Source organism: Schistocerca nitens, chromosome 2, assembly GCF_023898315.1.
Source record: "Schistocerca nitens isolate TAMUIC-IGC-003100 chromosome 2, iqSchNite1.1, whole genome shotgun sequence".
NCBI lineage: Eukaryota > Metazoa > Arthropoda > Insecta > Orthoptera > Acrididae > Schistocerca > Schistocerca nitens.
In genome coordinates, this window is record NC_064615.1 from 413359585 (window position 1) to 413387260 (window position 27676).

Genomic DNA, 27676 nt, shown 5'->3' on the forward strand with positions numbered 1-27676 from the left:
GGCTTTCACACTACTAAACATCCATAGGTCCTCTGTTTCCGTTACAATAGTGAAGTGGAAACGTGAAGGGACACGTACAGCACAAAACCGTACAGGCGACTTCGTCTGTTGACTGACAGTGACCACCGACAGTTGAAGAGGGTCGTGATGTGTAATAGGCAGACATCTATCCAAACCATCACACAGGAATTACAAACTGCATCTGGATCCACTGGAGGTACTATGACAGTTAGGTGGGAGCTGAGGAAACTTGGATTTCATAGTCGAGCGGCTGCTCATAAGCCACACGTCACGCCGGTAAATGCCAAACGACGCCTCGCTTGGTGTAAGGAGCGTAAACTTTGGACGATTGAACAGTGGAAATACTGTTGTGTGGAGAAACGAATCATGGTACACAATGTGGCGATGCGATGGCAGGGTGTGGGTATGGCGAATGTCCGGTGAACGTCATCTGCCAGTGTGTGTAATGCCAAGAGTAAAATTCGGAGGCAGTGGTGTTATGGTGTGGTCGTGTTTGTCATGGAGGGGGCTTGCAGCCGTTGTTGTTTTGCGTTGCAGTATCACAGCACAGGCCTACATATGTTTTAAGCACCTTCTTGCTTCCCACTGTTGAAGAGCAATTCGGGGTTGCATCTTTCAACGCACGACCTATGGCGGGGTGGTTACACGACAATACTATCCCTGTAATGGATTGGCCTGCACAGTCCTGACCTGAACCCTATAGTACGGCTTTGGGATGTTTGGAACGCTGAATTCGTGCCATGCCTCTCCGACTGACATCGATACCTCTCCCCAGAGCACCACTCCGTGAAGAATGGGCTGCCATTCCACAAGAAACCTCCCAGAACCTGATTGAACGTATGCCTGCGAGAGTGGAAGATGTCATCGAGGCTGAGGGTGGGCCTACACCATATTGAATTCCAGCATTACCGATGAAGGGCGCCACTAACTTGTGAGTCATTTTCAGCCAGGTGTCCGGATACTTTTGATCACATAATGTACAACATTTACTAGCGTGTTTACTGTTGCTCGTGTTTTGGGTTGTTACCAGGAGTGGTAGGGTACATGAGGGGCATTATGGGCATCAGATCTTGAGTGATCACTGTGAAGGACACAGATATTTCATGTACTCGTCTGAGACAGCCTTATCAGCGCCTGAGAGAGTTGAAGAGGGTTCTTATTGTGGGTCTCCATTTAGCCGCATTGTCGAATCGTGTAATATCCAGATCTATGCGGAATTGGTACGAGTGAGTGGCACTATGTTGGCCTGCATAGGGACATGAGGGCAAGCATATTCACCATGAATGTTCCAGTGAACGGCTACTGACCACCACAACGGGTAAGCACATCGTAACTACTTCACATATGCTTCTTCCATCCGAGAACAAGTAGTGGACTTCCTGCAATGGTCTGTGTCATCCCGCACCACTGGTTGGCGACCAGCAGCAGGCGGACCAGGGGATTACCGTACCATGGATAGGCAGCCGTTACCACCGCGACACAAACGGCTACATGCACAGTGGTTCTGTGAGCGTGAACTGCTGATGAATTGCATCAGTGTTCAGCGACGAATCACGGTCTACACAACACCATATTTCAAATGTCAGTGAGTATGGTCACTACCAGGCAGGACGTTCAATTTTTCCAGTGTTTTAGAGAAGCGCAGTGGTGTTACTCCTGACGGCTCTGAGGAGCCATCGTTTGTGACTTTACGTCACCGCGGTAGTTACTGAAGGAACTCTGGCGATACAGTGTCACAGACGTCTTGCGTCCTCATGAGTTTTGTGTTACTTCTCTTGCGACAGCTTTGTGGCGCCAGTTTTTAGCAAGAAAAAGCGGATCTACACATGCCATAATGTCTCTATAAACTGTGTGCACCGTGTTGAGGTTCTACTGTGACCAGCAAGTTCCACAGATCTCTCCTCCACAAAACGTTCGTGGATCACGTCTAGCGTCAACTACGTCGCAGTGCCAGTTACCACGACATCAAGACCAGTTACAGCAGATGTGGACCGCCATACCTCAGGAGAACGTAAAACGTTTTAATCACATCCTTCCCAACCGAAATAAGCACATGCAACGTCATACTGACGAGTCGGTCATACTGTCAAACTCGTCGTACAATTGATTCCATTTTGTAATCAATGAATTGATGTTATGTACCCCCTCAACCCGTGAGGTTTCATTTCGTTTCCTCCTCCCCTGCATGCTTCTCAGACAGTGTATTGATGAGAATAAAGGGTGGTATATCTGAACTTTATTGTAGATTTGAATTGTCCGAAAGGAAATGAGCGTTGTAGAATTTGTGACAGTAATAAGAAAATATTATCGTGTTACACAATGCCTTTTATTTGCACTAGCTTTACCATTAATTAAGATGTGTAGAAAACTGTTTAAAATTCACATTCTAGAGTGATACAGCCAAATGGACAAAAAAGTTCAAATAGGACGTAACGCAGACTGAGAAAGAGGGCGGAAGCTGTTCTGTCACGGCTGAGAAACTGTATCATTTGATGATCTGAATAACACACTACAACACCAGAGACGTTATGCTTTGAACATTTATTAATTCATATATACGAGTAACTAGGATACTTTCTCTCGTTGTAAGTCACATTTTGTTGCAACTAGTACCACAAATGGTTTTTGTGTTAAATATGAAAGCATTGTTTACAGTTTCAGACTCTCGAGAACCATTTCATGGCTGTTAAATAAAACTCAGGCTTATCGTCGATTTGTTGTAGAAATGGAGGTGAGTTTTACAGGAAATGAGAAGTGATGCTACGGAGTCTGCTGGGCGCAAGACGCAAGTTAACTTCTGAAAGTCCTGTCGTGCGATTAGTTAGAAACATATAAGATGCAACAACAAATATTATTGGTCGTAACCAACTAGTACTTGCTCATTGATCTCTACGTCGTACAAAGTGCTTGGTGGTTACGACCGCACACTCTCAACAGAGCCTGCCCACCGCTCTGCATACGGGAGTTTTATAGCTATGAGATTCATTCACGCTGAAGCTCATGAATTCAGATGAATGCAAATCGGTGTCGCCTTGGTGCCGCCACAGTAAACCAGAGAGGGGAGCATTCTATCCGGCGCTGCCGTAAACACGTATGTCGTGTTAACTGCGGAATGCGAGCACCGAGCCGAGAGGACGTTACACAGTTACGCGTCCTTGTTCTTACGACCAGTCTGCATGCAAATGTTCCCAGTGTAAGGCAACGAGATGCACAAAATTGAGATTTTTAAAAATAAGTGCCTCTTGTCAAGGGTCACGAAACGCAGCGGAATCCAATGACATACGAGTCAATGTTGTAATAGCGCACGTATCAAGGCTGTGACCGTTTAGTCTCGTGGTTGCAGTGTAGCGATACTCTTAATTTATTATCCTTTTATTTACCTTTTGCAAATTTTGAAGGTGCTAAACTCAGAAAAATGTATCACTGGCCACCGACTAAGGAAAAAATAAATGGTATCTTCCTCTGGTCTAGTAGCAGTCATATAGCAGTCATATCGAGTCGAGTGGACAAATCTGGAAATGCATTCGTATTTATAAAAGTATTTATAAGCATGTGGGAAATTCTGTGCGTGGCCTGGTGGACAAAAATTTGGAAACACCAAAAACAAAACATTACTATGCCTAACAGGGCCGCCCAGCTAGCAGCGCGGTCTAACGCGCTGCTTCCCGAGCGGGAAGACGTGCCGGTCACCAGCACGAATCCGCCCGGCTTCGGTGTAGGGCGGCGATGGGGTGGGTGGACTGCTTTGGCCTGTTGTCGGATTGTGAACCACTGAGAGCTATGATAGGACGAAGCCTCTCTGTCGCTTCTAGGTCCCCAGTTTAATACATACGTACATGACTAACAGAGTATAGGAAAAGTAGGAAAACCGTTGCCATTAAAAACAGCTCCCAGTTGTCTAGGACTGGATAAAAATGGCTCTGACCACTATGCGACTTAGCTTCTGAGGTCAACAGTCGCCTAGAACTTAGAACTAATTAAACCTAAGTAACCAAAGGACATCACACATATCCATGCCCGAGGCAGGATTCGAACCTGCGACCGTAGCGGTCGCTCGGTTCCAGACTATGGCGCCTAGAACCGCACGGTCACTCCGGCCGGCGACTGGATAAATACTGGTACTTATGCAGACTGAAGCGAGAATGAAAATTTGTACCAAAGCCTGGATTCGAACCGACGTCTTCTGCTCACAAGGCACAACGACAACCATTACGCCATCGTGGCCCAGTGGCTTTGCACAGCTGCATGGACTACCCTAGCATGCCTCCCTCCCCAATCCAAATTCCCATTCACACGACAGACAACTTTGTATTCCTCCTAAACACGAACAGCATTGCAGAGGCTCTCCAACTGTACTGGAATAGCAAGGGATCGTGCCTCGCCGGCCGGAGTGGCCGAGCGGTTCTAGGCGCTACAGTCCGGAACCGCGCGACCGCTACGGTCGAAGGTTCGAATCCTGGCTCGGGCATGGATGTGTGTGATGTCCTTAGGTTAGTTAGGTTTGAGTATTTCTAAGTTCTAGGGGACTGATGACCTCAGCAGTCAAGGCTCATAGTCCTCAGAGCCATTTTTTTTTATCCTGCCTCAAACCCAGGCATAGGTGCTGTTAATCAAATGGTTCCAGAGACAACTGTGATATGTATATGCAGAGTGAAGTGGCGAAGGAAAATTGTGGGGTCTTGCCCACTCGTCTCCTATAGGGTGCCTAAGGAATACTGAATTCGCAGAATGCTGTACAACAATTCAAGCAAAATCACATTAATGGTTTTTATTACAAATAAGAAGAATGACAATGCTTAACTTTGAATTTACAATGGTGTCGCAAGCGATGGGCGACATGCGAACAATCAAAGTCTTTTGCTGTACACAAGGTCCATGTAAGCAATTGATATGGATCACACGTCACTGCTATCGTGGTGCTCTCATCGTACTCTGCGAATACTGTCCGGCCGAGGCTGGCAGGAGTGGCACTTATATTCTCTTCGGCTAGAGGGCGTTCCTGTCGTGGTGCGGTTCCCTTTTAAGCGGGCTATTGGCTAACGTCGTCTCACCGCCATCTTTTCTCTTGCCATCTTCGTCTTCATGCCGGCGCTTGTCAAAACGCCGGAACATTCCTCTCCCTCCCAAAGCGACAGACCGTCGTCGTTAGGGAGTGCGACCACGGCGGGGGATGCAGTAGTGTGGGCTCAACGTTGGGCCGGAAGCTGTGGCTGCAGGGGACGTCAAGCTTCCGGCCGTACCCCTCCATCCGGCCTGCGCTCTGGCGGAGACGTAGCCCGGAAAACGACCAGAAGGGTAAACAACAACCTCCTGCTGCCATGAACCAAATGCAGAAGGCGGCGACTGCTGCGGTGTGGGCGGGTACAGCTCCGTCGGTCGGACGAGAGGAGGCGGAGGATGAAGGCTCCGTCTCCTTGGGGTTGTACCGCGGTGTCGTGAGGACACCTTCTGGCCGCTGGTGCGGCCGCGCTGTCCTGTCGACATGTTAATCTGGGGGAAGAGACCTTGCAAGATCATCGTGCACATGCCGGAGGCGAAGTTGATTTTATGACGGCCCTGCAAGCCGTCCGGATCTGAAATAAGAAACATGCAAGCGCCAAGTCGACGGACGATCTCGAATCGCGCCCGCCGTCTGCTGCCGCAAAAAAAAAAAAAAAACTGTAAGAGACAATATTATGCGGAGCGAAGCGATACTTGCGGCCTCCCTTCGGCACCGAATACTGAGGAGGGTGGAGCAGGTGGAGCAGTCTCCAATGGCGGCGGCCGTGAAGCAGTTCCGCTGGCGATGGTCCATCTCGTGCGTGCGAACGATATGAGGTGAGAAACAATTGCAACGCTTGATTCCCGGTGTGTGCGGAGCGAAGTTTGGCCGTCTGCTGCTTGAATGTTCTGACAAAACGTTCCGCTTCGCCGTTTGACTGTGGATGGAACGGTGCACTAGTTAGATGCTGTATGCCATTACGTTCACAGAATGTTTCAGATTCATTTGACGTGAACTGATGTCCGTTGTCTGTCACTATTGGTCCAGGTAAACCTTCTAGGCAGCAAATAGAGAACAACACCTGAATTGTGCTACGTGACGTTGTTGAGTTCATTGGCACAGCAAAAGGAAACTTGCTATACAACCACAATCAACCATCGAGTGTTCCAAAAAGGTCCCGCAAAGTCCATGTGCACACGTTGCCATGGTGATTGCAACTTAGGCCGAGCATAGAATTTTTGTGTCGGAGCGGACTGATTTTCCGCATATGTGTGACACTGTGTAGTCATATCTTACTTTTGGGTATCCATAACCGGCCACGTACAGTGTCGACGCGCTTACTGTTTCGTGCGAACAATACCCCAGTGTCCTTGGTGAAGTAACTGCAACACTTTTTTTGCAAAGCTTTAGCGATCAACGCAGGTGACTGTCCACTGCCCTTTTGAACAAGACTCACACCTTTCCGTAGCGAGGCTACGCCGACGGGCAAAGTAACGGCGCACTACAGAGTTCTTTATGCAGTTCATTGAGTGAGACCAAGATGTGCGAATGTATGTCAGCAAAATGTTCAAATCTGAATCAGCTTCCATGGCCTGTGCAATCTTTTTATAGTACAACGTAAATGATTGAAGCAGTTCAGAATCCTGAGCATCGATGTGACAACAAGATGCAGCAGAACCGTCAAAGTCTGTATCAGGGCCAAACGGACGACGTGAAAGAGCGTCCGCATTACGACGTTGAGCTGTGGGACGATGCACAATCTCGTACTGGTATCGATACAACAAAAAAGCCCATCGTTGCAATTTTCGGGCAGTTCGTACAGGAACCGGTTTCGTCGGACGAAACAAGGACTGCAAAGGCTTGTGATCTGTTATTAAGTAGAATGTTCTGCCATACAAATAGTGGTGAAATTTGGTAACACCGTACACAATAGCCAAAGCCTCTTTTTTAATCTGTGAATAGTTACACAGAGCCTTGGACAACACTTTTGATGCGGAAGCAATAGGCCTTTCTATCACTAATTCTGTGCAAAAGCACTGCACTGATTCCGTAAGAGGAAGAGTCAACTTGCAATACCACTGGTTTGTCAGGATCAAAGTGAACTAAGCATCGATCGCTGAGCAATGCATCTTTAAGTTTGCGCAAAGCTGCTTGGCACTCATCTGTCCAAACAAAGGGGACATTACTGTATCGCAAGTTCGCAAGTGATGCGAAGGAGGTGAGATTGTGCAGCATTCGGTATGAACCGAACATAATAGTTCTTTTTCCCCAAGACTGACTGCATTTCTGCGACATTGCGAGGAACTGGCAGATCGCGTATGGCTAACAAATGCGACTGAAGAGGATGTACGCCTTGACTGTTTATGACATGACCAAGGTATTGTAACTCAGGTTTTAAAAAAATCTCATTTGTCCAGTCTACACTTTAGTCCTGCAGTAGACAACACACGAAACAAATCACGTAAATTTGCAACATGTTCTTCAGGTGTACGACCTGCTACGACAATATCGTCCAAATAGTTTGGACAGTTTGGCACCTGCACAGTCAGCTGTTCCAAATACCGTTAGAAAATGATGGATGCTGAAGCACTGCCAAAAGGCAAACGCAAATATTTAAAAATGTCCAAAGGAGTATGAACTACACACACTTTTTGAGATTCTTCATCGAGCGATATTTGAAGATACGAGTCGCACAAGTCACTTTTTGAAAAGTTTTGTCCTTGAGATCCACTGGTCGTGGCAATGGATAAGTATCAATGGTAGTTTGTGGTTTGACTATAGACTTAAACTCAACACAAAGGCAAATACGAACTGAAGGTTTGGGGAGCAAAACCAGTGGACTTGGCAATTGACTAGCTGATATGGGCGCAATAACTCCACTATCTCGCGGTTCTTTAAGTTCAGCAACGACTTTATCCTGTAATGCAATGGGAAAAGTTCTGGTCCGGCAAAACTTCAGCTGAGCATAATCTTTCAGCATAATACGCGCAACACAATTTTTAGCTGTGCCTAAAGCGTAAGAGTTCTGGGAATTCTTTTAGCAAGCTAGCTACACTGCCTTTTGTATTGAATGCAGACACTGACAACACATTGTCCTGAAATCAAAAGAATCAAGACCAAATATGTTCTTACAATTGCATGATTGTAGCGCCGTAAAAGTCACTGTCCGCGTATGCGGGCGATAGAGCGATACATCGGCCGTCCACCACGGAAAAAAAAGAGGAGAAGAAGAAGAAGAAAACACGGTCTATGCCGCTGTAGTCATGGACTGTGCGGCTGGTCCCGGCGGAGGTTCGAGTCCTCCCTCAGGCATGGGTGTGTGTGTTTGTCCTTAGGATAATTTAGGTTAAGTAGTGTGTAAACTTAGGGACTGATGACCTTAGCAGTTAAGTTCCATAAGATTTGACACACATCTGAACATTTTTTGAAGGGTAATGTCTTGTCCATTATAAGCCGGCAGTTGCGCGCTAGTTTTAGACAGGCATGGGGAGCCTAACAGTTCATATGTGTGACGATTTAGCAATGTGACAGAGGCATCCGTGTCCAACTGAAATTTCACACGTTTCTCACAAATAACTAAATGAACAAAAAGTTTGTTCGACTGGCATATCACAGAAGCGAGTGCATGCTTGCTAGTTTTACTAATGCTTGTTGCAGGCTTGGAAGGTACTGCATAAATGAATGGGCCTTGTGACGAGATTTTTGTGAGTGGGCCGAATTCTTATGTTTGTGCCATTGCAAACGTATAGATTGCACATGACCTTTCATACCAAAAGCATAACACTGAGCTTGTAGGGAGGGCAGTCTTGGCGTTTGTGCCGTGAATAACACCGAGGGCAAGACTGAATTCTGTTCGCCTGTGTGGCCGCCTGTTTAGCAAACTGCTTACATGGCGTGGAACACTACTAGGTGTGGCTAGCACACGCCGCCGATGTGGAATGGGGCGATCGCAAGCAAGGGACTCACCCCGGCAAATAACTGGCTGGTCAAATGTATGAACCGACAAAGCACCGGACTCGTACTGATCTAGTATTTGCACTACCTGTTTAAATGATAGATCGGGCTGTTTCAAAATTTGTTCTCTGAGTTGGACGTCAGGTACATTATACACAATTGCATCAAAGAACATAACCTCTGAATATAGAGCACCGCAAGCACATTTGAATTTGCATTTCATTTCCTTGCAAATCTGTTACCCACTCGCGTTACGTTTGTTCTGACCGTTTTTAGCAATGAAAGAATTGATACCTCGCTGCTACGACATCCACTTGTTGGTCATAATAGTTAGTTAGCAAAGAGATAACATTGTCATACGCAAGTTCACTCGGAGTGGCGTTAGGAAAGAGTTTTTGAATTAATCTGAACACTGTGTAAGTAGGCTGTTTAGGTTTTTATATTTGTAACGCCACGTAGCGCTCTGTATGAAAATCACTGGCTGTGCTGTGTGCAGTCTGTGGCTAGTTTGCATTGTCGTCTGCCATTGTAGTGTTGGGCATCTGGATGTTAACAGCGCGTAGCGTTGCGCAGTTGGAGGTGAGCCGCCAGCAGTGTTGGATGTGGGGAGAGAAATGGCGGAGTTTTGAAATTTGTCAGACTGGATGTCATGAACTGCTATGTATATTATGATTTTTCAACACTATTAAGGTAAATACATTGTTTGTTCTCTATTAAAATCTTTCATTTGCTAACTGTGCCTATCAGTAGTTAGTGCCTTCGGTAGTTTGAATCTTTTATTTAGCTGGCAGTAGTGGCGCTCGCTGTATTGCAGTAGTTCGAGTAACGAAGATTTTTGTGAGGTAAGTGATGTGTGAAAGGTATAGGTTAATGTTAGCCAGGGCCATTCTTTTGTAGGGATTATTGAAAGTCAGATTGCGTTGAGCTAAAAATATTGTGTGTCAGTTTAAGCACAGTCATGTATAATTTTTCAAAGGGGACGTTTCATATGTCGACCCTTAGCCGAGGATACCTCACTGGAATCCTCTGCTTTTTTTCTTGTAGTTTCTGTAATTAGTGTAGCTTTTGTTTATTGCTAGCGCGTAATTGTAGAGAGAATCTCCTTTGTAGTTGCAGTCTTTCATTGTTGTACAGTAAAACAGTTGTGGCATGCATGTAAATTTACACCAAGTATTTCGCAGCTGCGCTTGCAATTAACTAGATATTTTCTTCAGTGCTATGTTAATGTGTTCTCTTATTTTTGCTCTTCAAATTGTGCTTTTCTGTGTTATCGTATGAAATATTGTTGCAATAATGACGTGTGAAAAACGTAATACTAGGCTCCAAAGTAAACTGAGAAACGACAATGAAGACGAAAGCAGTGTGTTAGCGGCGCAGAGTAATGAATTAACTAATGTTCAAAGTAGTAATTTGGTAATTGTGCATAGGGAAATGGAGCGGGCTGCAAATAATGGTGTAGGCAGTGAAACAATTAGTGAACAGGGAAGCATTATCGATCGATCGGTCGGCAACAGCTCGCCTCAGGAATCCGAAATGACAGAACACAATATTGCAAATACTGTAGACTCAGGTTTTGGGTCCTCACCGTTTTCTGAAATAAGTCAAGACACATTTTCTGCTCGTCAAAATGTAAATGTTGCCGGTGCAAATGCACTGCCGAAAAGCATAGAGGAACAGATTCCAGACACTAATACATTATTATTGCAATTAATGCAGCAAATGATACAAAATCAGAGACAAACACAGCAACAGTTAGACACAATGGAAGAAAATCTTCAAAAGTTAGACACAATAGAACAACACCAGAGACAAACACAGCAACAGTTAGACACAATGGAACAAAATCAGAGACAAACACAGCAAAAGCTTCAAAAGTTAGACTCAGTGGAACATACGCTTGAACAAACACTTGAAGATTTAACTACTGAGTTACATAAAATCGAATCGAAATGTCAAAAAGTCTGTAATGACGTAAAAACACAAATTTGTGAGCATTTTCAACCTATTTTTTCGCGTCATGAAAATGCATTACAGAATCACGAAGCAGCCATAAAAGAACCGCAAACTATTGTTCATGAAAATCATGAGACCTTGCAAGCTAAAACTGACTCAGTTGCATCTACCGATTCGGTTACGCAACTTGAAAAAACTCAGGAAAACTTAAAGGACACAGTAGATACTCTGAAAATTGGTTCAGAAAGACACATGGAGGAAATTAGTTCACTATCAGAGAAAGTAGTCGAACTTTCGGATCAGCTAAATAATTTATCTACGAAGGTAGATGATAATCTGAATGACGCAATACCGGTAGTCTTTAATGACACAGAAGAGTACGAACAAATTAGGAATTTCAAACAAAATCAGAATCAAATTAATACACAACACCAAAGAGAAATCCGGGAAGTACAAGATCAGTTGACGCAGGTAATACAGGAATTACATATTTTAGAGGACACTCGCGCTCCAATACGGGAAGAGGGACATAGAAATACGGAGCAGCCACTAAATAATAACACAGGGCACTTCGGAAATTATAAAAGAAATTGGCAAGGTACACCGAATTTTGAGATGGAACCGCTGAAACGACGTAACAATGACCGACATGCGACTCGCCGACATGATGATTTTGACTATAAGTTGTTTATTACTACACGTAAATTCAAAACATTTAAGAATTCCGGCAACGACATTCATCCACAAGCGTGGCTTCATCAGTTCTCTCATTGTTTTCCTCCCAACTGGTCATTAGAGCACAGATTAGAATTTATGTGTGGCTATTTAGAGAATGAACCAGCTGTAAGAATGCGATCGGTCATTCACGATTGCCAGAGTGAAGGAGAATTTTATCATGCCTTCCTCTCCGCATATTGGTCTCAAGCTACACAAGACCGAGTAAAACATAGCATCATAATGATGAAACATTTCGAACAATCTGAATTTTCCAGTCTTGTGAAATATTTTGAAGACATGTTGCACAAGAATCAGTACCTGTCAAACACATACAGCCCCCTCAGAACTCATCCGCATTTGCTTAATCAAATTACCTGAACATTTACGGCATATTATTTTGGCAGGACGCTGCAAAGACGACATTGCAGCTTTTCAGGGACTCTCACAAGAATTAGAAATTGAAACTGACAATCGCGGAACGCGAAAACAGGAACACAACAATTACAGGTCACATCCGTCGCAATTCCGCGATGAAAGAAATAATAACTGGACACGACAAGGCTATTCTCACAACACAAATCGTGACCAAAACAGACATCACCCGTATGACAACCATTGGCAGAGTAGTAATAATCACAGGGAAAGATCACCTCTCTGCAGTAGTGACTATCACAGAGACAATCAGAGAAACAGACAATATGGGAACCAAAATAATTATTATCAAGGGAGACAGAATAACTTTAGACGCAACGGTCCAGCGCGCTGTTACGATTCAGGGAGAAATTCTCCACCATGTGACCGACAAGAAAGAAACTATGGAATCTACCGACATGACGACAGACGATATGATCGTAACGACAGACCTGAATTGCATCAGAACTGGCGGGATTCAAACAGAGCAGGGCCCTCTCGACAAGGTGAATTTGTAGAAGTTAGGTCTCCAAATCCCAATAACGACGCGCGCCAACAAAGACACAATAGGCAATGACTCATACCGCTGGCAGCCACAAAACGTACTTATGAAATGACGACGCAGCTGCCGTAGCTAGTAATTACGTAAAAATGGAAGACATTAGGGACATCTTACTCCAGGAACACGACGTAAAAGTCGGCCGCGGTGGTCTCGCGGTTCTAGGCGCGCAGTCCGGAACCGTGCGACTGCTACGGTCGCAGGTTCGAATCCTGCCTCGGGCATGGATGTTTGTGATATCCTTAGGTTAGTTAGGTTTAAGTAGTTCTAAGTTCTAGGGGACTAATGACCACAGCAGTTGAGTCCCATAGTGCTCAGAGCCATTTGAACCATTTTGAACGACGTAAAACATAACAACATTGCATATCCTGTGATTCACATTACAGTAAATGACGTAAAATTTACGGCAGTACTTGACTCTGGCAGTCCCATTTCAGTAATTAGTGAAACAGCCTTTAGCAAATGCAACAAATCGAACGATTGCCCCACACTTCCGTTACGTAAAGCTACTGGACGGTCTGTATCCAAAGCCTTTGTTAAAAATTTCTTACGTGAAGTTGGCCACGTTGCTAAAGTCATTTCAGATAACGGACGGCAATTCAGACCTGCTGTTTGGTCACGCATGCTTCGGAACCATAAAATCAAACCTCTTTTTATTTCATTGTACTCACCACATTGTAACCCGTCTGAACGGATTATGAAAGAAATCAATAAGCTTTGCAGACTTTATTGTCACAGAAAGCATCAGCATTGGGACTGATATTTACACTTATTTCAAAAAGACAATACGCTACAGCACAGTACTTTCTTGATCACGGCAATAAGCATAACAACTAAGATATCTTTACGCAAAACATTTCACTTTTGTTTATCATGAGGTAAGTACATTGGCTTCTGCAGAACTTAGCTTTCGGAGGACAATAACTACGACACTTCCACAGAGATTATCTTACAGCAAGACGCACATTTAGCGCTACAGGACACGTATTTGAGTGATTAATTTTGTACTTAAATCCTTTATTTTTAAAGATATTTGAAGTGCAATGATACAAAGGTTTTCCGTGATACATTTCATTACATTGCTGTAATCTGTAACACCTGAGGGTATAATTACATTAATTCTCAGGGGGGTACACGCTTACTTTGTGTACCATGTGTTTGGCAAGCACAAGGAGCCCTAGCTAATATGGTATTTGCTTATACAACTTTACACATCGGTACCATATTTCTCAAACACACAAATTACACAGCTATCTGATCATTTAACTGAGAGATAAACATTTTTTTTACTACATCAGTGACACATGTTTACGCAGTTACACAGTTGGGTAACTTCACACTTATGAAATTGTATTTTGTCTGTACTTTGTGAACTGTTCATATTTTTTTGGAACCATTGTGACACTATGAGAGCTTTGAATGATGTATTTGGTAAGGGAGCATTATTTTAAAGTACATTTGAGGTAGATGACACTATTGAAATGAGCAGAGAATTTTTTTTAGGTTTTGACATTATTGCGGAAAGCTACGTTTTTGAGATTTGACTGAGGTGTTATGATGTTATTTTTACGATGACGATGTGTATTATGCTGCTGAGGTATGTTTATGATCAATAAGCTGATGCTATATGACGAATTTGATTATGCTATGTATTTGTTATGATGAAATATTGAAGAAGTGTCGACGAATATGTATATGTGTAATAAGGTAAGGAATAATGAGTAGTGGTTAGGGACTCTGGTTTGTGGAAAAGGTTGTTGGAAACCAAGAATCGTACTTTAAGAGTTATGAAATGTATGTAAATGCGTGAATGTACTACAATGCCGCCGAAAATTTTTTGGACACTGTTATATTAATAGGATTTTGTTTGTACACATCTGTAACGCAAATTCTTGACCTGTGAAACTTTTTATATGAGACTGTCACTGTAGTGCAAACTGGTGACGTAAATATTTCGGTAAGAATGTTAAGTGACCACCTTCACGTAGTGCGTCGTGGGCACCCAGCTGCGCGACAGTCGCCTGGAAAAAAGCCATTAGTGTGTGCCTTTCAGAGGCAAAGGTGGAGAAGAAAAAAAAAGGGAGGCCATTATCCTCGCTATTGACATTCCTTTGTAGAAAGCATCGCAAATACGACACGCTCAAACTTGAAAACTTATGATTATACTGTGGAAATCTTAATTTATGATATTTACTAAAATGCCTAATGAAATGATGAGAAACCTTTTACATCTATTGTCTTTCTAGTTGAGAGAATTTTTTTGCCTTTGGAGACACCATTTGCCTAGTGAATGACGTTTCATATGTTGCTTTATATATATATTTGCTCATTTTGTTTAATATCAAGTTTCTAGCTGAAGCAGCATTGGTTAAAATAAAACTTAATAAATGTACTAATATCACTATTTTCTGTCTACAGACCCAGTAAAGAATAATTTTATGATGTACTTTCGTAGAAAAGAGAGCACAAATAGACATTTCCCTTCACAGGAATTGCAAAAATAATTTTTTAACAGCAAGTCAAGGTGATGCATAACTCTAGTGTTAAGATGTGACATAGGTATTAGACATGGCCATCTTTACTGTAATACTTTTTTATGCTTGAGCTTTGTCATAATTAGATATAAGTTATTGCATTTGCTGCTGCTGCTTGCTTTGCCAATTTCCATTTTTTTGTCATTGCTGTTTGTGTTAATTGTTTTGTGCTGCTGCACTGCCTCGTCCCTTAGTTTAGCATCTGAGCTCAGTAGATTTAAGTTACCTTAAGATGGGGTAGGCCATATAAGAGAACAAGTTGTGATGAATTGGAAGAAATGCATTGAGAAGCTATAAGAAAATGGTTTGGCCAAAAAAGTATTTTGAAAGGGGATATGAACAAAAAAAGTAGGGTTTAGGGACAACAGGTTTAGGTAGGATTTTCTTGGAAATAAAGGATGAGGTAAGATAATGGAAAATAAATAATGAGGTAAGAAATAAGTGAACATATAAATACAGTAAGCATGCTTGGATAGGATTTTTTTTTGGTGGAAACAAATGTTGAAATAAGACGAAAGATCTATGGAATGAAGTTTTGTGTTGGACTGCAGTACCAAATGTTACACTGAAAACAAACCCTGCCCTTTCCTCTTGTGTTATTCTGCTATGTGTTTGTATACTCTTGTGTATTTGTGTTTATCCTGTCTTTATGTGTTTAGCTGATGAAAGTTATGTCGTAGAATTTTTCTAATACTATGTTATTTACTTTGTAAAGATGTTTAGACATTATTTATTCTGTTTTGTTTTAATGCTCATGTGTGAAGTTGATGTTTCAAAAGTTATTCTGATCATTTATGTATTTACTTATGTCATAATTCCTGTAACACTGATGTATATGTTTATTTCTATTCTTTTGTAAAGCCTGTGTTACTACAAATGTTATCTGTATTGTTATGTTCTTTAATGATGTATTTTGTACCTTCGTTATTGTATTCTTATGTTATAAAATTGTAATTGACACCAGTTCATCAAATTAAGTAACTTGTAAGTTACAATTCACTGCACACGTTTCTGTTGGTCATAGTATATGGACAATATGTGAGAAGTTGGGACTGTTAGTGTTTGCACATGTGTTTATAATTCAGCGAGGGACTGGATAACAGCATTGCTGGTTCTAAGGACATTTCAAAAAAAAATTTTTGTGAGTGCACAAGTGGTGGTTTATGGACTTGCTATACTCTCCGCAAGACTCTTCAATGGTGATTGTGCACCTGCACAGTCGCAACGGATGGCTGCTAGCCATCTCTACAAGGACTACAGTGGGTCTACACCTTTGATGACTCACCAATACCATTATTTCTACAAGGACTTCAACGGGTCTGCACCTCTGGTGGCCCACCAATACCATAATCTCTACGAGAAATACAGTGTGCTCTGTGATGAGCTACCTACCAATATGCTTCAAAACTTCGACTCACTCTGCGGTGGGTTTGCTCTGTTGTGGCCCATTACCTGTCTGCATGTCGAGAGTCAGCACTGTCTTTCCGTTGGAAGGACAACACTACTTCTTCAAGACTGCGTGGAAATCCACTACTTCCGTGTGCATTTTCTTTTACTGCTCGGACTTTGAGAGAAACACTGCAATTGTACTGTGATGAATGATCAGAACTGACTTTATGGACTGTGAGAAAATTTTATCTTTTGACCAACATTGTATCAATAAGTGTGTGCATTTGATTTCTTTGTTATTGTAATTATGAAAATTTTTTTCAAATCTGTATTGGCCACTGCCCAAAAAAATTTGTAAAATTTTTTGTGGGGAGCATGGGGGCTATGTAAGTAGGCTGTTTAGGTTTTTATATTTGTAACGCCACGTAGCGCTCTGTATGAAAATCACTGGCTGTGCTGTGTGCAGTCTGTGGCTAGTTTGCATTGTCGTCTGCCATTGTAGTGTTGGGCAGCTGGATGTTAACAGCGCGTAGCGTTGCGCAGTTGGAGGTGAGCCGCCAGCAGTGTTGGATGTGGGGAGAGAAATGGCGGAGTTTTGAAATTTGTCAGACTGGATGTCATGAACTGCTATGTATATTATGATTTTTCAACACTATTAAGGTAAATACATTGTTTGTTCTCTATTAAAATCTTTCATTTGCTAACTATGCCTATCAGTAGTTAGTGCCTTCGGTAGTTTGAATCTTTTATTTAGCTGGCAGTAGTGGCGCTCGCTGTATTGCAGTAGTTCGATTAACGAAGATTTTTGTGAGGTAAGTGATTTGTGAAAGGTATAGGTTAATGTTAGCCAGGGCCATTCTTTTGTAGGGATTATTGAAAGTCAGATTGCGTTGCGCTAAAAATATTGTGTGTCAGTTTAAGCACAGTCATGTACAATTGTTCTAAGGGGACGTTTCAACTGCACTTCCTACCACTGATAATAGATTCGGAAGTTTCACAGTACCTGGTACATTGTGAGCGAGGAGGTGCGCTTCGAACTGGTACAACCACTCGAGTCATTGCTCGTCTTGTTCACGAAACTGTGGAACAGTTGGTATAGCAGTAGGTGTTGCTGTAGGTGGTGCTTGTTCCACTGGGCGCGCAGAATTGGCTAGTGGCTACCACCGTGTGTTGAGTAACGTGGAGATCTGTTGCGTCTGGAACTGAAACATCTGCATCAGCTGTGTGGCATCTGAAACTTCCCCTTTGTATGTAAAAAATTATAGTGCTGGAAAAACTCTTACGTTATTTGATTTTCAAACAGCTGAGCAAAACTGAACTTACTCAGACAGTCCTCTCTTTACTTTTTCTGATCATCACTAAATTGATACACAATATTTTTAGCGCAACGCAATCTGTCTTTCAATAATTCTTACATTCTTTCAGTAATGGCCCTGAGTATCACAAAAATCTTCGTTACTCGAACTACTGCAATACAGCGAGCGACAATACTGCCAGATAAATAAAAGATTCTAACTACTGAAGGCACTAACTACTCTACATCTACATCTACATTTATACTCCGTAAGCCACCCAACGGTGTGTGGCGGAGGGCACTTTACGTGCCACTGTCATTACCTCCCTTTTCTGTTCCAGTCGCGTATGGTTCGCGGGAAGAACGACTGTCTGAAAGCCTCTGTGCGCGCTCGAATCTCTCTAATATTAGATTCGTAATCTCCTCGGGAGGTATAAGTAGGGGGAAGCAATATATTCGATACCTCATCCAGAAACGCAACCTCTTGAAACCTGGCGAGCAAGCTACACCGCGATGCAGAGCGCCTCTCTTGCAGAGTCTGCCACTTGTGTTTGCTAAACATCTCCGTAACGCTATCACGGTTACCAAATAACCCTGTGACAAAACGCGCCGCTCTTCTTTGGATCTTCTCTATCTCCTCTGTCAACCCGATGTGGTACGGATCCCACACTGATGAGCAATACTCAAGTATAGGTCGAACGAGTGTTTTGTAAGCCACCTCCTTTGTTGATGGACTACATTTTCTAAGGACTCTCCCAATGAATCTCAACCTGGTACCCGCCTTACCAACAATTAATTTTATATGATCATTCCACTTCAAATCGTTCCGCACGCATACTCCCAGACATTTTACAGAAGTAACTGCTACCAGTGTTTGTTCCGCTATCATATAATCATACAATAAAGGATCCTTCTTTCTATGTATTCGCAATACATTACATTTATCTAGGTTAAGGGTCAGTTGCCACTTCCTGCACGAAGTGCCTATCCGCTGCAGATCTTCCTGCATTTCGCTACAATTTTCTAATGCTGCAACTTCTCTGTATACTACAGCATCATCCGCGAAAAGCCGCATGTACCTTCCGACACTATCTACTAGGTCATTTATATATATTGTGAAAAGAAATGGTCCCATAACACTACCCTGTGGCACGCCAGAGGTTACCTTAACGTCTGTAGACGTCTCTCCATTGATAACAACATGCTGTGTTATGTTTGCTAAAAACTCTTCAATCCAGCCGCACAGCTGGTCTGATATTCCGTAGGCTCTTACTTTGTTTATCAGGCGACAGTGCGGAACTGTATCGAACGTCTTCCGGAAGTCAAGGAAAATGGCATCTACCTGGGAGCCTGTATCTAATATTTTCTGGGTCTCATGAACAATATACTGGTAGGCATAGTTAGCAAATGAAGGGTTTTGATAGAAGCAAACAATTTATTTACCTTAATAGTGTTCAAAAGATCAGTTCATGACATACAGTCTTACTAATTTCCTTTTTCTGACGGACACACGTCCACTTCGTCCGCTCATAGTAACCTCTCAAAACTCTGGTATCTCTCTCCCCACATCCACCACTGCTGGCGATTCACCTCCAACTGCCCAACGCTACACGCTGTTCACATCCAACTGCCCAACGCTACACAAGTGAATATTCCACCAATGAGTCCAACCAACACACAGCGCAGTCTGCGATTTTCATGCAGAGTGCTACGTGGCGTCCCCAACATAAAAACCTAATCAGCCTGCTTACACATCTAACGCTTGCGGCTGTGGCCTAAACAGGGGGTGGGAAAGGTAGGGGTGGGCATGTTGAAAGACACAAATGCAGCAAATAGACAAGGCAAGCAAGCTAAGAAATTTTTGCAACGCTTACCTGAAAACACTGATTATCAAAAACGACAAGAAACTATTAAAGCACAGAAAACCCTTGCAAAATATAGACAAGAGAAAGTTAAGGCGCTAGCAACATAGAAAATTCCGTAGCCGTCTGGCACTGGGTTCGGCAGATACTTGTTGCCAAATGTGGGGTCCTGTCCATTCGTCTCGTATATGATACCTAAAGAATGCTGCGTTCTCGGAATGCTGTACAACAACTCAAGCAAAATCACATTAATAGTTTTCATTACAAATGAGAAGATTGACAATATTTAAACTTCGAATTTACAATGGTGTTGCAAGCGATGGGCGACATGCAAACAATCAAAGTTCTTTGCTGTATACAAGGTCCATGTAAGCAATTGGTATGGATCACACGTCAATGCTATCGTAATGCTCTCCTTGTACGCTGCGAATACTGTCCGGCCGAGGCTGGCGGGAGCAGCACTTTTATTCTCTTCGGCTAGAGGATGCTCCTGTCTTAGTGTGGTACTTGTCACCGGGCTATTGAATGAGGTCGTCTCACAGCCTTCTTTGCTCTTTCGATCTTCGTCTTCATGCCAGCACTTGTCGATACGCCAAACAAAAATTTGTACCAAGACCGGGATTCGAAATTGGGTCTCCCTCTGACTAGGTAGATACGATAACTGCTACACCATCCTGGCAGAGTGGCTTTGCACAACTGGTCCGACTATCCTAGATAGCCTCTCTCCGAGCGGTCGAAGGAGCTGCAGTCATGGACTGTGCGGCCAGTCCCAGCGGAGGTTCGAGTCCTACCTAGGGCGTGATTGTGTGTTTTTGTCCTTAGGATAATTTAGGTTAAGTAGTGTGTAAGCTTAGGGACTGATGACCTTAGCAGTTAAGTCCCATAAGATTTCACACACATTTAAACATAGCCTCTCTCCTCAATCCAAATTCCCATTCACCCCCCAGCCCACTAAACTTGAGGATCCCCCATTTCGTTCTGTTCTGAGGTGCTGTCCAATACAGTTGGAGAGCCTATCCCCCGCCATGTTTCACCTTTTCGGATGTAAACTCGACCAGGAGTCGGAAACGAGATTCATCCGACCATTCTTCATTGCTCCAGGTCTTAAGGTATCGGTGCATGTTATTCTGTTCTTTCTTTCTTTCTCGGGGCCTTTGTCCGTCCCAACGCGGGGTCGGCTTTGTTATTACGGATTTGGCAGTGTTAGTTGTAGATGGTGGCTGGATGCCCTTCCTGACGCCATCCCGACCCCGCTGGGACAGAAGTAGTGTACCCCAGCTGTCTGCGCCTAGTGTAAGTCATGAAATAGTGCGAACGTTTTCAAATGTCTGTGAGTCGTGTAACTGAGGCGGAACTTGGGGACCAGCCCGGTATTCACCTAGCGGGATGTGGAACCCGCCTAAAGACCACATCCAGGCTGGCCAACATACCGGTCCTCGTCGTGAATCCGCCGGGCGGATTCGATCCGGAGCCGGCGCACCTCCCCGCGTACAGGAAGCACCGCATTAGCGCTCTCGGCTAGCCTGGCGGGTCGTGCATGTTATTCTGGTACGGGCAATTTTATCGCTGATTAGGGGTTCTGGAACTTCCTTCGCATTGTTTTGGTGCTGACAGAGTTTGTGAGTGCGACATTCAGTTCTGCAGTGGCTTTTGCAGCTGCCGTCCTGTTTCATTTCGTCACAATCTTCTTTAATGACCGTCCATCACGATCACTCAAGACACACCTTCGTCCGTGCTGTGACTTACCGGAAGATGGTTTTCCGCTTTCCTTGTATGCAGCGTAAATCGTCGATTCAGTGCCTCTTCGAACACCAAACACTTCGTCTACGTTGGTTACAGAAGTCATACGAGCACCATTAATTTGCCCACGTTCAAATTCACTCAGCTGCGACATAATGTACCCACAGCTACACAGTACTCCTTTCAGACCACAGCTGACACTTGCATCGTATTGACAACATTTGCTCAGGTGCCGTTAGTGGTCAAACACAACAGCGCAGCTTGAAGGCTTGGATAACATCTGTGCCGCGCGGGATTAGCCGAGCGGTCTCAGGCGCTGCAGTCATAGACTGTGCGGCTGGTCCCGGCGGAGGTTCGAGTCCTCCCTCGGGCATCGGTGTGTGTGTTTGTCCTTACAATAATTTAGGTTAAGTAGTGTGTCAGCTTAGGGACTGATGTCTTTAGCAGTTAAGTCCCATAAGATTTCACACACATTTGAACATTGTTTTTTGATAACATCTGTGTTTATGTTCAAGCATGCATTTGTCACTCTCTTTCCATATTTTCGTCCAATCGCTCTTTATTATTTTGAGACTTTTAGTGCTATCTCTGAAGTGATTTACTCTCAGCCAGCTCAGCGCATTCAAAACATGCACCCAAGTAGTACATAAAAGAAGACGAAAGAAAAGAGGTTTCATATTAGAACGGTCGTTCACATCGCCAGCAGTAAATGTAGACCTAGGTACGCAGCACCTATCAAGCAGATCATCGGCTTCACGTTGTGTACTCATAAAGAAATGCTTTTCACATACACAAGGATTTGATTTCTTTCTTTTTTTCGGTCTGGGGCATATTGTCTGAGAGTCATATTAAAAGCACTTTCCATCCTTTAGTTTTGAACAAGATTTTTAGTTCCCCTTACTTAAAAAGGCAACGCTGGAACTGGATGTCCCCTGACTCACTAACAGCATGCTTGGTACTCGGCTGAAGAGTTCCTGACTGTTAAATGGCTCATTACTCGGAGATCCCTCTTTATCTTTAGAGGTAGCGAATTAAGAGAATTAAAATATTACACCGTTATAGGTACCACAAACAGTACCCACCTAAACGCTTATAAATGCACAGCCGTTTATCTTTCGAGACGGGCATTTTAAAAATATATAAATGACTCTATATCAGCATTAAGAGACGGTGTAGAAGGTATCATACAATTGCTCACTCGCAGCATGCCCGGCCCCTCCCTCACCACCAAACCCACAACAAAAAAATACATACACACACTCACATTCACTCACATTCACTCACACACACACACACACACACACACACACACACACACACAGAGAGAGAGAGAGAGAGAGAGAGAGAGAGAGAGAGAAAGAAAGAACAGGAAAACGCGCTGAGGCTGACAAGGTGTATCATCAGTTGCTTAGAAATCCTGCACGATTGGTACATTCAATGTCCTATTGCCAGTAAGTCATTTGGTAGCATCCCACTGAAGTTTTCAGCTGTTGCACAAGCAACTTGAGCCTTCATTCAAGAGGACAGCAAACCGCTGCGGAATAACTATGTGAGCTACGTGTCTCGAAAACCAAGTTTCCCATGCCAATTCATTAATTGCCGACGATGTACTTCAGAATGCTCCTGATCAGTAAGTTCGCCAGTAAATGTTATAAGGCGTGTTCATTTTAGCTGAAGATATTGAAATATCTCGAAAACTACACATCGGATGAAATTGCAATTTGTTTGTCACGGAGGGCGACATACAATGATACCACAATCAACTCCCGACTCCACGCCGTGCCTGGGTGGCGGGGGGCAACTTTTAAGTCTTCGAAGAGAACCCCAGTTTTTTATTGCGACTCTAAGGCAAAATCTACATAAGTTTTATCTGAAGCATTTCCTTCGTTTCGCCACAGACGGCGCTGTAATCGGAGGAATAGGAACTGGTACACAATCGTAATTTACGACATGCTATTCAAGAGCCCTTGAATATCCAACGGCACATGGGACCCAACTGCATGCTGCAAGGGTAGGACAGGCCAGTATTTCGTAACTTCTAATTTGAAATCCCATTTGCAAAGTTGTATTCCTCCGATATATCGAACAGGGGTCAACTCGACGCAACACTGTGGCCGTATCTCGAATTGAACACTACTCTACTTTTCCAATTAGACTAAGTGTCCAAACGTAGTTCCGCAAACTTCACTGCCTTTAGTGATCCGCTTTGCAGACGACCACACACAGGACGCAAGCATAGCTGCGGGAATGTCAGCAGATGCGGTCGATCACGTCTTTACAGCCTGTTGGCATTAGCTGCTACACCTTATCTTTTAAATATCCCCATAGAAAGAAATCCGTCGACGTCCAATCCGGCGACCTGGCGGTCCAATAAACAGGGCCACCTCTGCCGAACCAGTCACCAGTGTAAACACGATCTAATACCGCCCCCACGAGCTTAAACTGCGTAATGGACAGGTCAACCGTCATGCTGAAACCACATACGTTGTAGAACGTCCAGGGTAACATTCTGCTGTAATACCAGAAACCCCTGTTCCAAAAACGTTAAATATTTGCGTCCGTTCAAAGTGGCGTCGATAAAATACGGACCAATGAATTTGTTCTCCATGAAGCCACACCATGCGTTAGCCGAGCAAGGACATTGATAATCAACTTACTATAAGCAGTGGGGGTTATTGACACTCTGGTAATGTGTCTTATGCTGGTTAGCGCTACCATGGTTCGTGAGTGTAGACTCGTTGTAAAACAGTACCTTGGCAAAGAACGTGGGGTAGGTTTCGTTTGTTGATGTGCCCATTCACAAAACACTACACAGTTATGGAAATAGACGCCATGAAGTGCTTGTTGCAGTGACACGTAGTATGGGTGATACTTAAGGACGATGCAGTACTCCGACAATACTGACTAAGGACATATCGGAATCGCGGTGTAATTGCCCAGTGCTTATTCGTGTGTTGTGGTGTACTGCCGCTTCTCCTATAAAACGTCTGCTTCGTTTTCTTTTGTCGATCTGTACGCTGCCATAACCCATGAAGGCGTTCACAACCTTTTAAAAGAACGGAGTAGGACGAGCTTTTTCTGGAAAACGTTCGGCATACAAGGCAATAGCAGCCTCAACATTTCCCCTACAGCCGGCCGGGGTGGCCGAGCGGTTCTAGGCGCTACAGTCTGGAACCACGCGACCGCTACGGTCGCAGGTTCGAATCCTGCCACGGGCATGGATGTGTGTGATGTCCTTAGGTTTGTTAGGTTTAAGTAGTTCTAAGTTCTAGGGGACTGATGACCTCAGAAGTGGCTGCTACCCTGTGTTCAGAGCCATTTGAACCATTTTGAACCATTTCCCCTACATTCTCCGTAAATCAGGATAATTTCAAATTTTTCTTCTGTGGTTGCAAAATTCATCGTCCATTCGCACGTCTGTTCTCCAAATGACAGGTAGGTGTGCAAGCAATAAATTCTACGCAGGTATTCTATTGTTTAGAACCACTGTCTTTTCTACGTCTGCTCGATATGTGAGCTCCGGACCCAGTGTGCTGACTCTTATGATAAGCCATAGTACTCTATACGGATAAGGTGGGGTGTCGAGTAGTCCCCTGTTCCATATGTCGGAGGAATACAACGTTGCAAATGGGGTTTCCAATTAGAAGTTACGAGATACTGTCCCGTCCTACCGTCGCAGCGCGGAGATGGGGCCCCATGTGCCATTGGATTTTCAGGGGCATGTCATAAATTACGATTGTTCACCCATTTCTATTCCTCCGATTACAAGGCCATCTGTGGTGAAACAAAGAGAATGCTTCAGACAAAACGTACATAGATTTTGCAGCAGAGTCGTAATTTGCAATGAAGAAAAAAAAAGGGGGGGGGGGTTCCCGCTGAACATTTCAAGGTTCCCCCCCCCCCCCAAAAAAAAACACAAGTGTGTTATCGTTGGATATGAGGAAAACGAAATCATAACTTTTTTTGTTCTCGTGTGTAATTGTCTAGATATTTCAATATCTTCAGGTATAATAAACATCCTGTTTAGTTAACAGGAATTTTATTGGATATTTCCCACGTTTCCTCACAACAACAAACCGTACACAAACAACTCTACATATCCGTCAAACGTGTTTACGGCGACGTAGCACATAATGTAATAATTCCAATACCAAAGACGGCAGATGCTGAATCACGGCAGTATTAACGAACCTTCAGTTTAGAAAGTCCTGATTTACAAATAGTTATACAAATTATTCGAAGTAGAATGAAAAAACTAGGAGTAAGGTGTTTATGCGTTCCAGGTTCAAAAGGCTCTGAGCACTATGGGACTTAACATCTGTGATCATCAGTCCCCTAGAATTTAGAACTACTTAAACCTAACTAACCTAAGGACATCACACACATCCATGCCCGACGCAGGATTCGAACCTGCGACCGTAGCGGTCACGCGGTTCCAGACTGAAGCGCCTAGAACCGCACGGCCACACCACCCGGCTGCGTTCCAGGGAAATGTAGGGTCATGGGAGACAATACTAGGGTAGAAAAGGTACTAAACAACGCTATGGATACAACTGATGTCTTTATTCATACACTGTGTGATCAAAAGTATCCGGACACGTGACAAAATGACTTACAAGTTCGTGGCGCCCTCCATCGATAATGCTGGAATTCAATATAGTGTTTTCCCACCCTTAGCCTTGATAACAGCTTCCACTCTCGCAGGCATACGTTCAATCAAGTGCCCGAAGGTTTCTTCGCGAATGGCATCCCATTCTTCACGGGTGCTGCATTGAGGAGAGGTATCGATGTCGGCGTTCCAACGTATCCCAAAGATGTTCTGTAGGATTCAAGTCAGGCCTATGTGCAGCCCGGTCCATTACAGGGATGTTACTGTTGTGTAACCACTCCGCCACAGGTCGTTCATTATGAGCAGGTGCTAGATCGTGTTGAAAGATGCAATCGCTATTCCCGAATTGCTCTTCAACTGTGGGAAGCAAGAAGGTGCTTAAAACGTTAATGTAGGCCTGTGTTGTGATAGTGCTACGCAAAATAAAAAGGGGTGCAAGCCCCCTCCATGAACAACGACTACACCATAACACCGCCGCTTCCGAATTTTACTGTTGGCACTACACACGCTGGCAGATGACGTTCACCGGGCATTCGCCGTATCCACGCCCTGCCATCGGATCGCCACATTGTGTGCCGTGATTCTTCACTCCACACAACGTTTTTCCATTGTTCAATTGTCCAGTGTTTACGCTCCTTACACCAAGCGAGGCGTCGTTTGGGATTTACCGGCGTGATGTGTGGTTTATGAGCAGCCGCTCGACCATAAAATCCAAGTTTTCTGACCTCGCGCCTAACTGTCATAGTATTCGCAGTGGGTCCTGGTGCAGTCTGGAATTCCTGTGTGATGGTCTGGATAGATGTCTACCTATTACACTTTAAACCCTCTTCAACTGTCGGCTGCCTCTGTCAGTCAACATACAAGGTGGAGCTGTTCGGTTTTGTGCTGTACGTATTCCTTCACGTTTCCACTTCTCTATCACATAGGAAACAGCGGACCTAGGGATGTTTAGGAGTGTGAAAATCTCTCGTACAGACGTATGACACAAGTGACACCTAATCATCTGACCACGTTCGAAGTCCGTGAGTTCCGCGGAGCGCCCCATTCTGCTCTCACGATGTCTAATGATTACTGAGGTCGCTGATGTGGAGTACCTGGCAGCACAACGCACCTAATATGAAAAACGCATGTTTTTTGGGGTGTCCGTATACTTTTGATCACATAGTGTAAGTAATCACCAGAAGCCTGAGCACAACTATCCCGCTGTTTCACGAGTCGAAGGATTCCCTGTTCCCAGAATTTATATGGCTGCAGATGAAACATCCGGAAGTCGCAGGGCGACGTGCCCGGGCTCTCTGTTCCCACTTAAACTTGGAAATTACACTTTAACATAGTATACGTGTGGAAGCGCGTCATAGTGGAGCAAAATGGCTACCTTCGTTAGAATCTCAAGGCCTTCTGTGATATGTCTGCGAAAGCAGAAGAAACTAACGATCAAAGTCCGAAAACACTTTATTGGACTGTTCAATTGACGATAACAAATTCTCCAAGTATAAACACCAACACAAAACAGTGATCCGTCTTCGAATCACAACTACATACAAAAGTAAGATAGAAAACAACTAAAATAATTTCCTACTAGTCTCCGCCAGAGATTTCTCCGATATACCAAGTCTAATCCAGAGATCAGCGAGAAGATCCAAGCCGGGCTG